Source organism: Crocodylus porosus, unplaced genomic scaffold, assembly GCF_001723895.1.
Source record: "Crocodylus porosus isolate Cpor-Errol unplaced genomic scaffold, CroPor_comp1, whole genome shotgun sequence".
In the NCBI taxonomy this organism is placed as follows: domain Eukaryota; kingdom Metazoa; phylum Chordata; order Crocodylia; family Crocodylidae; genus Crocodylus; species Crocodylus porosus.
This window is the reverse complement of record NW_017728906.1, coordinates 18,090,249-18,104,455: the sequence shown is the minus strand read 5'-3', so window position 1 is coordinate 18,104,455 and position 14,207 is coordinate 18,090,249.

Sequence of the window (14,207 nt, the reverse complement as noted above, 5' to 3'; positions counted from 1 at the left end):
GAAAAATTATTAATGTTATAATTTTGCAGGTATTGAGGTGAATTATTACAGGTTTGCCTTCAATTTGTCCTCTGCTCCTCCCCACAGCTACAGCAGGGAAAACAGATCTGGGGGGGAGATCTGACTCCTTACTGTCAGATCATGCTCTCCCTTAGAACTTCTTACTAAGTTGCTACTGCTACGAGCTAACACACCAAACTATAATTAAAATACTGAATAGTGCATTCGGTCATCACAGCATCCAATTTCCATCACAGTACCCACTTGCTCATTTATACCTCCCCTCCTATCAATGACTGACTGTTGACTCACGTCTCCATCAAAGTTCAAGCTTGCATTCTGAATACTTCCCCAATTTTTACGTAACGAACTTGGCTTAACAATATAGCATTTTCTGTTTACCTAATCCATTTTTATGCAACAGATTCTCATACAAATATGTTCAGATTAAGAACAGTTGTTTCATTCAATACTCACCTTCTCGCTTTACTTTAATACACTAGTCATATAAAATGTAATAGCCATATTAAGTAGTAGTAAAGGGCTTTTCCCCATACCCATGGTCTTATCTATTTAATTTTTAAGAAGTTATACCACTGCAATCCTTTTTTATTATTATTTTAATTAACCTACTTACAGAGAACCCCCATCATATTTCAGCAGAAAGTTGTAGGAATATAAAGCGACAGATTCTTTCTAGAAATCAGTAGACTAAGACTGTGTTAGCTCATGTTTCATATTACACAAGAGAAAATAAACTGAAAGGTCAGTTGAACAGTTACAGCATTGCCCTTTTCCAAGGTAATCAGCAGAGCATGTAGCAAAGACGTGAACACAAGCGTGACTGGAAAGACAGTAGCTGATAAAGAGGCAGGCTGCCAAAAGTACATGGGACAAAATACTACACTTCCAAAGCCAGTTGAGGAGTGTGGCATACTACAGGATTTACTTCAGTAATTCTGATTTATTACTTTAATTTGAAAATGTGTTCTTGTTAAACATTCAGGTTTTTATATTGCCAAAAGGACACAAAAATATTTCATATTGAGCATTAATCACATGCCTAGGTAAACTACAAGAACAATATAGTTATTCATTTGTTTGCAATGGGGAGACAGTAGTCATTAAAACTAATTTACCTAGTTTACTAATGCACATTTACTTTAGTTACATAATCTGCTTTCAGTATTCAAGATCAGTTTTAATTGAGATTCACTGCATCATTTTTAAATAAAGGAGCTTAGTACAAGGAACTTACTGCCAGAATATTCCACAAATTTTTTTTTTTTAATTAATAAAGTTAAAAATAGGCTTAAATAATAGGCTTTAAGAAGGAAAATAGGCTTGAAAGGTATTATTCACTGTAAGCATTTTTAATGGAGCTGTAGGTCACAGCATATCAATTTCCATTTGATTCTTCTGTCAACTATTTCTAATAGACTTATTTTGTATTAGAAGGTGTCAAGGTCAAGTCTGGGGGAAACAAAAAACAAAACCCAAAACAGAGTCAATGAGTTCCACAACAATAATACTGATAGCTACAAAGTCTGAGTCAAAGCACCATCTAAAACAAAGGGTTGCACTCCAGCTTTGGGAAAAACAAGAAAATTGTTTATCATCATGTACCCAGTACATTTTTAACAGGAAGTACTGTTATATCCCATGAAGCCATAGGACTATCAGTATACACATTAACTAGACTACAAACTTACCTACCTGCCAAAGGGACTGCAATAGACAATGTTCATAAACTTGAATTTGTTAAGATGTGTCCCACTCACAGGTCATTAATGGTCAATATTCCACATGCAGTAAAGTAGGTCCAGTCCAGAAAGGCTAATCACAGTTGCATTTAATTTTAATTGATTACAGCATGGAACAAGTTATTTAAGTAGCCTTTATTAGCTTGTCACAGCAGTAAACATAAGAAGCCATCTGTTTCTTCTCCAATTTAAACTCCAATGTGCTATGCAAAGTTGATTTTCTTGGTAACACTGCTAGTAATATTATTGACATAACCCAGTGCAACACTATGCTAAACAAGAATACCTTTCTACATTCAGCACTAAACAAAAAAAGATTTAGTATACTAATTGTCTATCACATTGAGGAAAATGGAAGGTTGTCAAAAGTCAATTCTTTGCTATTACTGTAGGATGATTGCCCACAAATAACAAGGATTAAAATTAACTGTGCCAGTCACGTAAACCACACACCCCACTTTTTCAAACAGTTTTATGGTAATATACTCAATATTTAAAAGAAAACGACTATGTGGCAAAAGCGAACAGCAAAGGGACAACAGGTGCTATACCCACAACTCTACTACGAATTCCCATTATAAGTCCTGCTTCAGAACTCAGAAGTTAAGGAACAAGGGAATTACAATACCTGATCACACCAGTGATTCATCTGGTCTGCTACTTTGTCTCAAGGAATGGCCAGTACTAGGTTTCAAGGGACAACTGTAAACAACAAAAATAATTCCACCCTTTACATAAATTGGTCCCCTGCAAAACATTCCTGGATCACTGTCACATATATGGCCTGTAACAGCAATTGGAGGGGGGGCATGCCCCCAAGCCAGGCCCTCCAGGGGTACTCAGTCCTCCAGTGGTACTTCTGGTTTTGCCGCTGGGACTTCCCATTTTGCCACCAGCTTTTCCAGACTCGGTGATCGGCCACAGACCAGGGAGAGGGCACAAATGGAAGCACTGGCCCCCAGGCGCCAGAGACCCAGGCTACACCACTCTGTATAGCCAGAACAGCACAAAAGTGTTCTAGTGCCTGATAGCAGGCAGTCAAGTGTAACCCTCATCTCTTCCCAACTCTTGGCTCTACAAAATACTTCTTACCTACCCTCTATGCTACAAGACCTGTGCATGCATAAGCATTTCCTCACTCCACAAGTTTGAGTATGGAGGTAAGGTGAGGTAACACTTGAATACATAGTTGATCAGTTCTGTACTCTCAATACTCACTATTAAATAGCATCAACTATATATTCACAATTGCCTGTTGCTATGAAAAGTACTGTTAGGCTGTAGTAGGAACTTGATAATGGGGAATACTTTTACTTCTCTCAAAAATTCTCTTTCTTAGGAAATACGCTGATTCGGTGCATGTGCGCTGTTTAGCATGCCACTTGTTTACCATTTTGTAGCTAATCTTACAAAGTTAAATTATGATCTTGCTCATTCAGCCCAAGAGAGGCCTATTGATCTAAAACTTATTAACTGGTCCCAGTAATGCACCCTACTTGGCATTAAAGCACTGCAGTTAGTGCCACACAATGCCAGGTAGGTATACATGATGTCACCATGTTTCTAACGCAGATCTTCTCTACTCTTTAGGTCTCTTAAAAATTTCCAGGCTCCACGCCCAGCACCGAATGTTGCGGAAAGGTTGGTTTCAACTGATTTGCCCATTTTTCTTCATCCTCTCAAGTTGTCAATTTAGAATATATTATACAAATTATTCCTTTAGTCCAATTCTTTTAAATTGCCCATTCATCCAGCTTTCTTTAGATGTACCTGAAGACTTGGATCTCTCTAAATTTCTGTCATCTGAAAATGATTGATTGGTAAATGATTAGATTTTTTAAAAATATATATTGGTCCTCGTTTACAAGTTTAGAATATTCTGCTGTTAACAGTCTACCTTGTCAAAACCATTGTCAAGTAATCTGTATTCTCTCAACCACTTTACTTCATGACCATGTGCATCTGATCCCACCACTAAACTTCCTTGGCAACCTTAAACTTAAAACAAAACAAAAAACTTCTCAAAAACATTTTGATAGTCCAGCTAAATTCCATTCAGATAGTTCTCTTACTCATTTGGGGGTCAAAAAATAAAAGAAAATATTCCACCAGAATTCACAATAACAGGGCTTCTTATAGTTGCACCTCTGCTTGTAAATTTGCAAGGCATGACCTTCCTTCAGAGATGCATTGGTTCAGCTGCTTTGCTCTCATCTTACATTTGATTTTTTTTCTTCTTAGCATTGTAGCAGTTCTCACCAATATAAAATGTACAATATTATACTAACACTGTTTTAAAAGGTGAAACATTATCATCCTTTTAGTCATCCAGTAGAGTACCTGATTTTAATAAGATGGCCTATTTTATAAACAGGTCAGCCACACAACTCTTTATTCTTAAAATGCTTTCAGAACTCTTGGATGCATACCAACTAATCCAGAACAGATCAATTTTCTCCAGCACCTTCTCTCAATACATTAATCTGACAGTATAACATACTAAGTTTGACAGTGTTCAAAATTAGAAGAGAAGTTTAGAAAAATCATGGAAAAAAATGTTTTATAACCAATTTAAACAAAACTAGGTAAAAAGTTCAAGTTGTGCAATTAAGCAAACACTATTCCCTGTTGCCCCTTTGTAGAGGTAGCAGTTCTATTTCGCCCATTCTATAGTCAAAAACACCTAATTAAACATGAATAGTAAAGCTTCGCTAGCAGGTCCTTCATAGCTTACAGGACAAGACATAACAATAAAATTAAAGTTGGACAAGTTAACAACATTTTAATCAGTTAACTTTGCCATGGGGTCCTCAGGAGCTCATTTTGACTCTCTGCTCCAGTGGCTTAGTTCGGAACCAGACACAAGAACATAGAGGGTTCTTATCCAGGTTTCCCAAACCACACTTGCAGAAGTAGACAGATGTGCACACAAGAACTCTGTTTTCTTATTAGGGAGAACACTAGAGAGGTCTAATAAGTCTCCTCCATGAAGCCTGTCTTCAGGTCAAAAATGAGACTTCCTTTTGCTAAAGACAGAAGACAGTAATCCTCCCCATGAGAATAGCATAACAAAGGCATCAAGGTTTCTCTTAAGGTTTGTTGGGCCCAGCTGTAGGCTTATGGTAGATACACAAGTTCTTCAGGACAGGTAGAAACCACCTCATGATCATAATGATGAAGATTTAAAAAAAAGGTTCAGCTATGCCTTACAAAGGGTCATAATAAACACAGACAAACAGGGTTCTATTTTGAAGTACTTTGTTTACCATGGACCTCCTGTGCAAGAACTATGTAATATTACGAGTATAACCCCTCTGGGCTCACTATTAATTAGGCCTGTGCGAATAGGGAAGTATTCAATTCAGATTCGGCCGATTCAGAGGACAGCGATTCAGTTCAGAGATTTGGATCACTACCCTGAATCGATTTGACCGAATCAGCTTCAGAAGATTGGTGCTGATTTGGACAGATTTGGATCAGTCGTGGAGAGGTACACACAGCCAGGTGGCTGCAAGTTCTGCCGTGGCTGCTCTGGCTGTGCCTGCCTCTCTGCAGGTAGGGGGAGATAATTTAAAAATAAAAAAGCCCCACACTCACTGACTGCAGAAGCAGTGACTGGGCCCTCTGGGCGCTCATGACAGAGCCTCTCCATGCAGCATGGGGCATCAGGGATCACCCCCTCTCACTACCTGGCATCTGTGCAGCACCTGCCCTATGGTGCAGGTGCTGCACAACTTGGCAGGCCTCCGCTTGCTGCCTGGCAGCTGCGGTCAAGCACTGCCGGGCTCCAGCTGATACGTGAAGCTTCTCCAGCTCCCAGGCAAACCGAGCCAGGCACTGGGCGAATGTTCAGCTCCCTGAACATTCCCTCAGCTTCCAGTTCAATTCCCCAGCTCCCCAATCTTTTGCCCTGCTGTCTGATCACTTCCCCCAGCAATTCCTGGAGGGCACAGGCCCCCAGCTGTTGTGGGATGGCAGCAGCCGTGGGCTATTCCCCCAGCTGGCAGCAGCAGCCACCTGCTGAAACCCCACATAGATCTGGGGGCCATGCCCTGGGAAGAACTGGGGGAATGATTAAAGAGCTGGGGAATTGAACCAGGAGCTCCAGCTGACAGGTAGAGCTGCCCCAACTCCCAGACAGCACACGGTACCCTGCCGGATACCCAGAGACCACATTTGCCGCTCCTGCAGCTGGTGAGTGCAGGGCTTTTTAATAATAAAAAATAAAAAAATGCCAAGAGGCTGGGGCTCAGCAGAGGATAAGGCCAGGCAGCGCAGCCATCGGGGTTTCTCCCATGGCTCCTCTGGCTGTGCCTCAGTGGGGGGAAGCCATGGGAACTCTGCCCTGCTGCTGCTTGCCCAGCTGCCATGGGGCAGGGGTTGTAACACAGGTGCAGCTCACTTTGGGCAGCAGCAAGGCATAGCACCTGCTCCCAGTACTGCAGTAAGGACTACTGAATGATTTAAGTTGACCAACATCTAAAATCTTATGGCTTATGATTACTGCTCGTTTAAAACACTCCCTTCCATCCCAGCCATAAAACAAACACACACACACACATATCAACAACCAACAGGTTGAGAGACAGCACCTTTCAACCAGTCCTTCGAAAGGCTTCCCTTTATAACTAGTGTTCTCAAAAGTTTCAGTTGCATTTGGGAACTAGATGGGACCTCTTGTGCCATCCAGACCCCTATACTCAGACACGACCACTCACTCAGAGATTTCCAAATGATACGTTCATACTTCACAAGGCTGTATGGGACCTCAGACCATCATCAAGTCCAGCCCTCTGTACCAGACAGGAAAGACAACTGGGGTCAAGTGACCCCAGCAAGGTGACAGTCTAGTCTCCTCTTGCAGATTTCCAGAGGATACAATTGCACCACCCCTGGAGAGAGCTTCTTCACCGTCACGGTGTCCAGACTGTGGAATAAGTTTTTCCCAATGCTGGAGTCTAAAATCATCTTCCAGGAGTTTGTGGCCATTACTCCTGATTTTTCCCCAAGGATGCCCTGATGAACAGTTGTTTACCCAGCCCTTGATCTACTCCCCTAATACAGCGGTAAGCTGCTACCAAGTCCCCTCTTAGCCTTCTCGTCTGCAGGCTGAGAAGCCCCAGGTCTGTCAGCCTTTGCTTTTACGGCTTGCCATGCAAGTCTCTGATTATATGGGTAGCTCTCTCTAGACTCTCTCAAGCTTGTTCATATCCTTGTTAAAAGTGCAGTACCTAGAACTGGACTCAGTACTCTAGCCATGGTCTCACCAGTTCTGAGTATAGCATAAGAATCCCTTCCTTGGTTTTGCTGGAGATGCATCATTATTTTTGTATCACACTTATGCTATAAAAACACATATACATAAATATTTGTGTGTGAATATGAACTTGAAAATATACATAAGAACTGCCATTTACTGGACTTTCAACTGAGATCATAGGTCCATCTTACCCAGTATCTTGTATCACAGTGGCAGACAATGGATGCTGAAAAGGAGGTTAAAGTGGACGGAACCAGGGTTTCTTTCCCTACTGTTCTCTCACTTGCAGCCTCCAGCATTTAAGGCCTACAAAGTTCTATTTCAGACACTACATCCCAAAAATCCAATGCTCAGTAGCTATCCTTCCTTCTTCCAAACATTTGTCCAATCCCTTTTTGAATCTGGTTAAACTGTCAGCTTCTAAAACATCTGATTGAATGAGTTCAAAACTTTAATTACATGCTATGTTAAAAACCAACCACCAAAACAAAACCCCACCTTTTGATAGCTTTAAACTTACTACCAGCGAGTTTCATTTTGTGACCCCTAATTCTTGTACTGAGATGGTAAATAATAAATCCCTATTTAATTTTCTCTTCAGCATTTAGTATTTTGTAAACCCATATGTCTTCCCTCAACTGAATAAGTCCAGCCTCTTCAGTCTCTCCTCATATGGAAGCCCCTCCAAACTATTAATCATCCTTATTACCCTGCTCTAGCCCTTCTTTAGTTCTTCTATATCCTTTCTGAGGTGTGGGGATCAGAACTGGGCACTGTACTTGGGTGTGGCTGCACCATTGATTTATAAAAAGGGGCATAATTATATTTTGGTTTGTTATCAATTATCTTCTTAATAATCCCTAACATTTGATATGCCTTTGTGGTAGCTGCTTAGCAGAGCTGATATTTTTGGTGAACTGTCCAATGACCCCAAAATTGTGTTCCTGTACGGTAACAAGTAATGGAGAGCCCATCATAATGCAGGTCTAGCGTGGGTTATTTTTGCTCATGTGCATCACTTGGTACTTATGTACATTGAATTGCTTCTGCCATTTAGTTGTCTACTCACCAAATCATTCTAGTTCCTCACACACTGCCTTTGTCATTGCCACTGACTAATTTTGAGCCATCCACAAATTTTGCCACCTCATTCCTCACCCCCTTTTCCAGAACAGAACGTTAAAACAGCACTAATCCCAACACAGATCCTTAGAAGACCCCACTGTTTACATCTTTCCATCCTGGAAACTGACCACTTTTACTCACTCTTCATTTTCTATCTTTGAGTGGATGTTTCCTGTAATCCCTGTAACTACCTAATTTAGTTAACAGCCTCTGATAGGGTACCTGGTCAAAGGCTTTTTGAAGTCCAAGTATACTGGCAATTGCATCACCCCAGTGTACCTACTTATTGATATCCTCGAAGAACTCCACTAGTTTGGCGAGGCATGATTAACCTTTGACAAAGCCATGTTGACTCCTCCCCGTAAAAATTGTGTTCATCTGTGAGCCAGACAATGCTTTTTTTGTTGTAATATGTGCCAGCACACTAAGGCCAGGTGATGCACCAGATTTTGGGTCCTCAGGGTGCCAGTAGTCCTGGGAGCCCCTCAGACAGACTACTAACTGAGGTATCCCATGGAAAGGTATGCCCCTCACCCTCACTACCCAGAATTAGCTCTGAACCCAATGAACATGTTATTCTTTATTATACATGAGTAATTTATATACAGGAACAAATAAAGCAAAACAAAGAAATAACAACAATAGTTAATGACAAACTAACAATCTGGAATAAGTTTACAACGACAACATTGTGCTGGAATTATCCACCTACTGGGTGGTCCCACTTATGCTAAACAACCTAAATAACTAAATTCACTTTGTTATAATGCTTGAAAACAGTTTCCCCTGCCCCATAACCCAACTGATTTCCTTCTGATAGCAATCCACCTCCCGAAACAAGAAACAGCAACACAGCTATAACTATGATGCACCACTAGATGGCGGAGGCAATGCTTCTGCTGCTCTGGGGAAAATGATCTCCTTTAATCATGCCTGGCAACACAGCAAAAACAGGCTCTGAACAGCTGCTGCAGGCAGTAGGCTCCCTTTTGTTTCCTTTATTGGCAGATTGTTCTCTTAAGCAGTTTCCTCCTGGAAATACACTTACTGCAAACACTAGTTATAGGGTGTCCCGTCACATACTCATGTTGGTTTGTTTTCTCTCAACCCACTCCCTCTCAGGGCTGTCTCCCCCTCCTAGCACATCCAGCTGCAAACAGGGGTTTCCCTCTGTAGGTCCCTGACTCCATGGCTCAGATTTCATCTCAGTCAGATGACTCATAGTCCGGTCATTAACCCCTTAAGGGCTCAGCCGCTTCTCCCAGCTCTAGCAAGCCCACCAGCCTTGCTTACCAACCCCTCCCCACTCTTTCCCTGGCACCAGCATCCCTGGTTGCACAGCTCCAAGCCCAGTGGGGAAATCAGCTTCTCACAAGATGACAAAAGCTCTCTCCTGTCCTGATGCTTGCTCCCTGAGCAAGTTTCAGCTTCATCTACCTTGGCTTGGGCCGAGTCCGCACCCCCTCTCTCCGGGCTGGACTCTTCCCAGCTTCTCTTCTCTCCCCCTTCCCTCCCCGCTTTTTTCCTCCCTCAGGTTTTTTGGCTCAGCAGTGAATCAGAGCCCCTGGTTTGCAGTGTGGGCTCTGTTTACAGCTTAAATGCTCCAATAAGAAGCATGTACCATGCACTGCATACCTTCCTGTCTGGTAAAAGCTTATACCCTCTACAAAGTTTTGCTGCCCTTTTCTTGCAGAGTTCTTAAGCACAGCTCACCCACTTAGCTTGCAGCCAGGTGAGCTTTGCAGCTATTACATCATTATTATGATGATGTTTCTACCAGTTTTCCAAGAACAGAAGTTAAGGCTCACTGGCCTGTAGTTCCCCAACTCCTCTAGAGCAGTGTTTTTCAACCTTTTAAGTAGCAAGTACCCCCTAACTTCTGAAAATTTTCAGAAGTATCCCAACATTCAATTTTCCAGGGGATTTTATATTTACAAACTAATGTGCACCATATTTTGGAAGAAGGGCTGTGTATATAAGGCTGTGATGCATCTGATCTGGTGTGGGTAGGGTTGCCATCTTTTATACCAGGGATGCACAACTCGAGTACGTACATGGGCTAGACGTGATATAGGTCAAGCCTAGGGAGCACTGAACAAACTGGGGAATTTAATTTTTTTACTGCACCAATTTTTTGCCATAGGTTTTGAGGGCAAGAGAGAGGAAAGAGGGCAAGAGAGTGTTGGGGTACCCATGTACCCCCTGCCTGTTTTGCATACCCCCAGGGGTACACATACCACAGGTTGAGAAACTACGTTCTAGAGTCACACTGGCAACCCTCCAGTCCTCACGTACTGAGGTTGCTTTTAAGCAATGGGTTGCATATTACAATCAAAACCTTAGCAATATCTGATCTAAGCTCCTTCAGAACCCTAGGGTGAATGCCATCAAGTGCTGGTGATTGCTACTGTTTAGTTTGTTAGTTTCCTCTAAAACCTTATGTACTGAAACCTCACTGTGGGTCAGCTGCACTAACTTGTCCCTACAGCCAAGTTCCTTATCTTGCTCTATGGTGAAGATGGATGTGAAAAAAGACATGTAGATTTTCAAGCATCAAGGTTGTATCCATATTAGGTCTAGAGGAAAAAGCAATCAAGACTCGTGGTAGCGGTGATCTCTTTTATTAGACTAATTAGATGTTTGCAAAAGAGCCAACCCCAAACAAAATCTTTACTTGTGAGGTTTAGGGCACCAACACCCTTCTTCAGGCATTGGAGAAAAGATTGTAAAAGTTCTCCTGGGTAGAAATGAAATGACTACATCCTACTTACCACTATAACTTCAAGGTAAACAGACTATTCCAACCTCTCGGAGCCTAATCTGCATATAAAATGGACTGTTTGATACAGATTTACCACATCCTTTCATTTCTACCCAGGAGAACATTTACAATCTTTTCTCCCACGCCTGAAGAAGGGCATTTGTGCCTGAAAGCCTGCAATTAAAAGGGTTTTTTTGGAAAAATCTAGCTGGTCTAATAAGATGCTGCACATCAACAGCATTCAGCATTGAGCCATGCTCCCACACCAAGTGCACACTTTATGTGCTGAAGATTTACTGAAGGAATGAAGAACCTTTAATAAACAGCCAAATAAAGAGAGACCGTTTTTTGAATCTGTCATTTAAACTTGGAAAAACTAATAAAACAAGATTTGCAAATTCTAAGATTTCCATTTTCATTTTAGTGTGAAGTGCAAAGTTTAAGAGATTTCACCTATGAGTGCTAGCCAACTTTGCAAAAAACCCAAGCAAAAAACCCCACAAAAACAAAGGTTATTTCATTACTGAACAGTTAGCTGCAAGTGTCTCTACAAAACCTCTTTGAATATTGCAAATGCTGAAGTAGCTATTTAAGCCATTATCTAGAAGGCTGAAAAAAAGGATGAGTTCAGAATAGGTGTACAAACCAAACTGAAAATGATTCCACGCATCTGTAAAAAACTTGAATTCTTAAAGCACAAGTATTTGAATGCTTATTAAAGCAGAGCTCAAAAGACCTTTTTTGCCATATTTTTCCAAAGACCTTAAGAATGCTTGTTGAGTTATTTCATGCATATAAAGTCTTAGTTAAAGCTGCTATTGAAATACGAGATGAACTTTAACATTAAAGTATTTAATTGTATAAAATGGAAAGGTGATTTATACAAATGCTATTACTCCACCAGGTTAAATCTCCACTATTTTCAATTACTAGGTTTTTAATTAATCTTATAAATATGCATTTTGGAAAATGAAAATTTAACTGTAAGCTAAAAGTGTATTAAAAGATCCCTTAAAAGAAAAAGAAAGCAGAACTAGAAGGGTAAGCCAAATTAACAGTTATAAGAAATCTCTATAATTTTTGACTACTATTTGCTATTTGTCCGAGGCTCTTCATGCACACTGAGGTTTCATATAGAAACCTGCTTGAGAAGACTCCACTACCGTAGACTTTCAGCTTCCCCTTAAAAATCGGCAATATTGAAGAGTCACAGTAGAGGTTTCTCCTATGAAAGAAAAAAGTATAAACATAAGGGTTTCTCCAGACCTCCTCTCTGTACAACTATTTCTACTCCTTATACTTACTACATACAATACCATGATGTCAAATGTCAGCAAGGGTTCCTGTTCTGCACAAGCATACAGGACTACTGCTGCTCTAATATGTTCCTGAGCTTCATGGGAGCTAGAGCTCTTCAAACTTTGAATTGAGCTCCTGTGCCTAGACAACTCAATGGGACTCTTAGGTACTGCATAAAAACCCAAGTGCACAAGTCTTTGCAGGATAAAGACCCAATTCTTAAAACAAAGCTTGAGGTTCTAGGCAAAACCAGACAGACACTGGCCCAGGAACTAGAGCAGAGTTAACCTAAAAATTTCTCCAGTCACTTATGTCCAACACTTGTGTCTAGCAAACTAGAGGAAACCCCCTTTAAACAAACAACCCCCCCCCCAAAAACAAAACAAAAAAAAAAAAAGCACAAAGAGAATGACATGCCTGCCAAGTCAGCAAAATCACCAAGAAGAATTTTAATGCCCTTCTGACTTGTTCTGAACTAAAATTTTCATTAAAATTTAGAAATCTAGCACCGTTTTTACATCTACCATTGAACTATTAAAGACAGAAATAGTGGGTCTCCCGATTAACAGTGATGCTCTATATTTTTTTCCTCTGATGTATACAGAATCTGTATGCTATGTGTGTGCAAGTATAAATTGATATACAAAGAGAAAGAAGAAATCATCAATTTGTCAGGTGATTTACGGAAATATTGCCATTAATAATTCATGGTCTGCCAGTATACATAAAGAAAAGCACAAGTGTTTGGACAGGTTATTGAGAAAAAAAATAAATAAATCTGATCATGGCAAACAAGCTGAATAAAGATTAAAAACAAAAAACAAAACCACAGAAGCAAGTTAATCAGGTTGGATATAAACAAAGTGGTTGAAATAAAGCATGCAATTCCTGTCTTTTTTCTATAAATTAGAATGTAGGTTATCTACAACACTCATACACACACTCCACCATTATATATAAAATAATGCTGATGTTTCAACTGAATTGTAGCTAATAAAATAGACTTCTAAATACCGTATATTTAAAAAGTGAGCTATATTCCTCTACACTCCCAAGAGACTTCCCTTCCCCACCCCCCCCGGACTGTTTTCCAAGAAACCTTACTTCTCTCCTATTCCAGGCTGAACTGCTAGCCCGAAACAAGCAACTCTTATCAATCCCATTTTATCCAAGTGTTTTAGCGTCTGCCCCAGTATCAGAGGAAACTCTGAAATAGCTTCTGACATATAACACTTCCTACTAGACTCAAGTACCCATTAAGCTTAGGTATCCTCGCGATGATGAGCTGCTGGAGGTGGGAGAAGTTGAGCAGGTCCGCCGGTGGCTGTGTGCTGGCTGGTGCAGGGGCCTTCCTGAACAGGAGGGTAGGAGCAAAATAGGCTCGTAGGCTGGGCAGGGTATAATTAATTGGCATACATAAAGAAAAGCACAAGTGTTTGGACAGGTTATTGAGAAAAATAAATAAATAAATCTGATCATGGCAAACAAGCCGAATAAAAATTAAAAACAAAAAACAAAACCACAGAAGCAAGTTAATCAGGTTGGATATAAACAAAGTGGTTGAAATAAAGCATGCAATTCCTCTGCAGCAGGGACACGATAGGAAAGCTGCAGCTTGGAGAGAGCACAGAGCATGGGGCTAGGGCTGGTGAGACCATGGAGTCCAGGCTTGCTCCCAGTGGGGAAGCAGAGCTCGGGTACGCAGGATGTGGGTGTGGGTCCCCCACAACACACACACACACACACCCCCTCTCCCCCATGGTGTACAGTTGTCCCTGGTGGCAGCAGCAGCAGCACCACCACCACCACCACCACGTGGTAAGCCCTTGGGGTACTCGTGGCCTACACAGGTGCAGCTGCCTGGCGATGCGGAGCTCCAGCGAGCTGCATATGGGAGGAAGGAGTAGAGCCAGGCCAACCTGCCTCTATTATACAGGCTCATGTAACTCCCAGCACTGTGCCCCAGCCCTGGCACAATCTGTGGGCAAGGCAAGAGCCC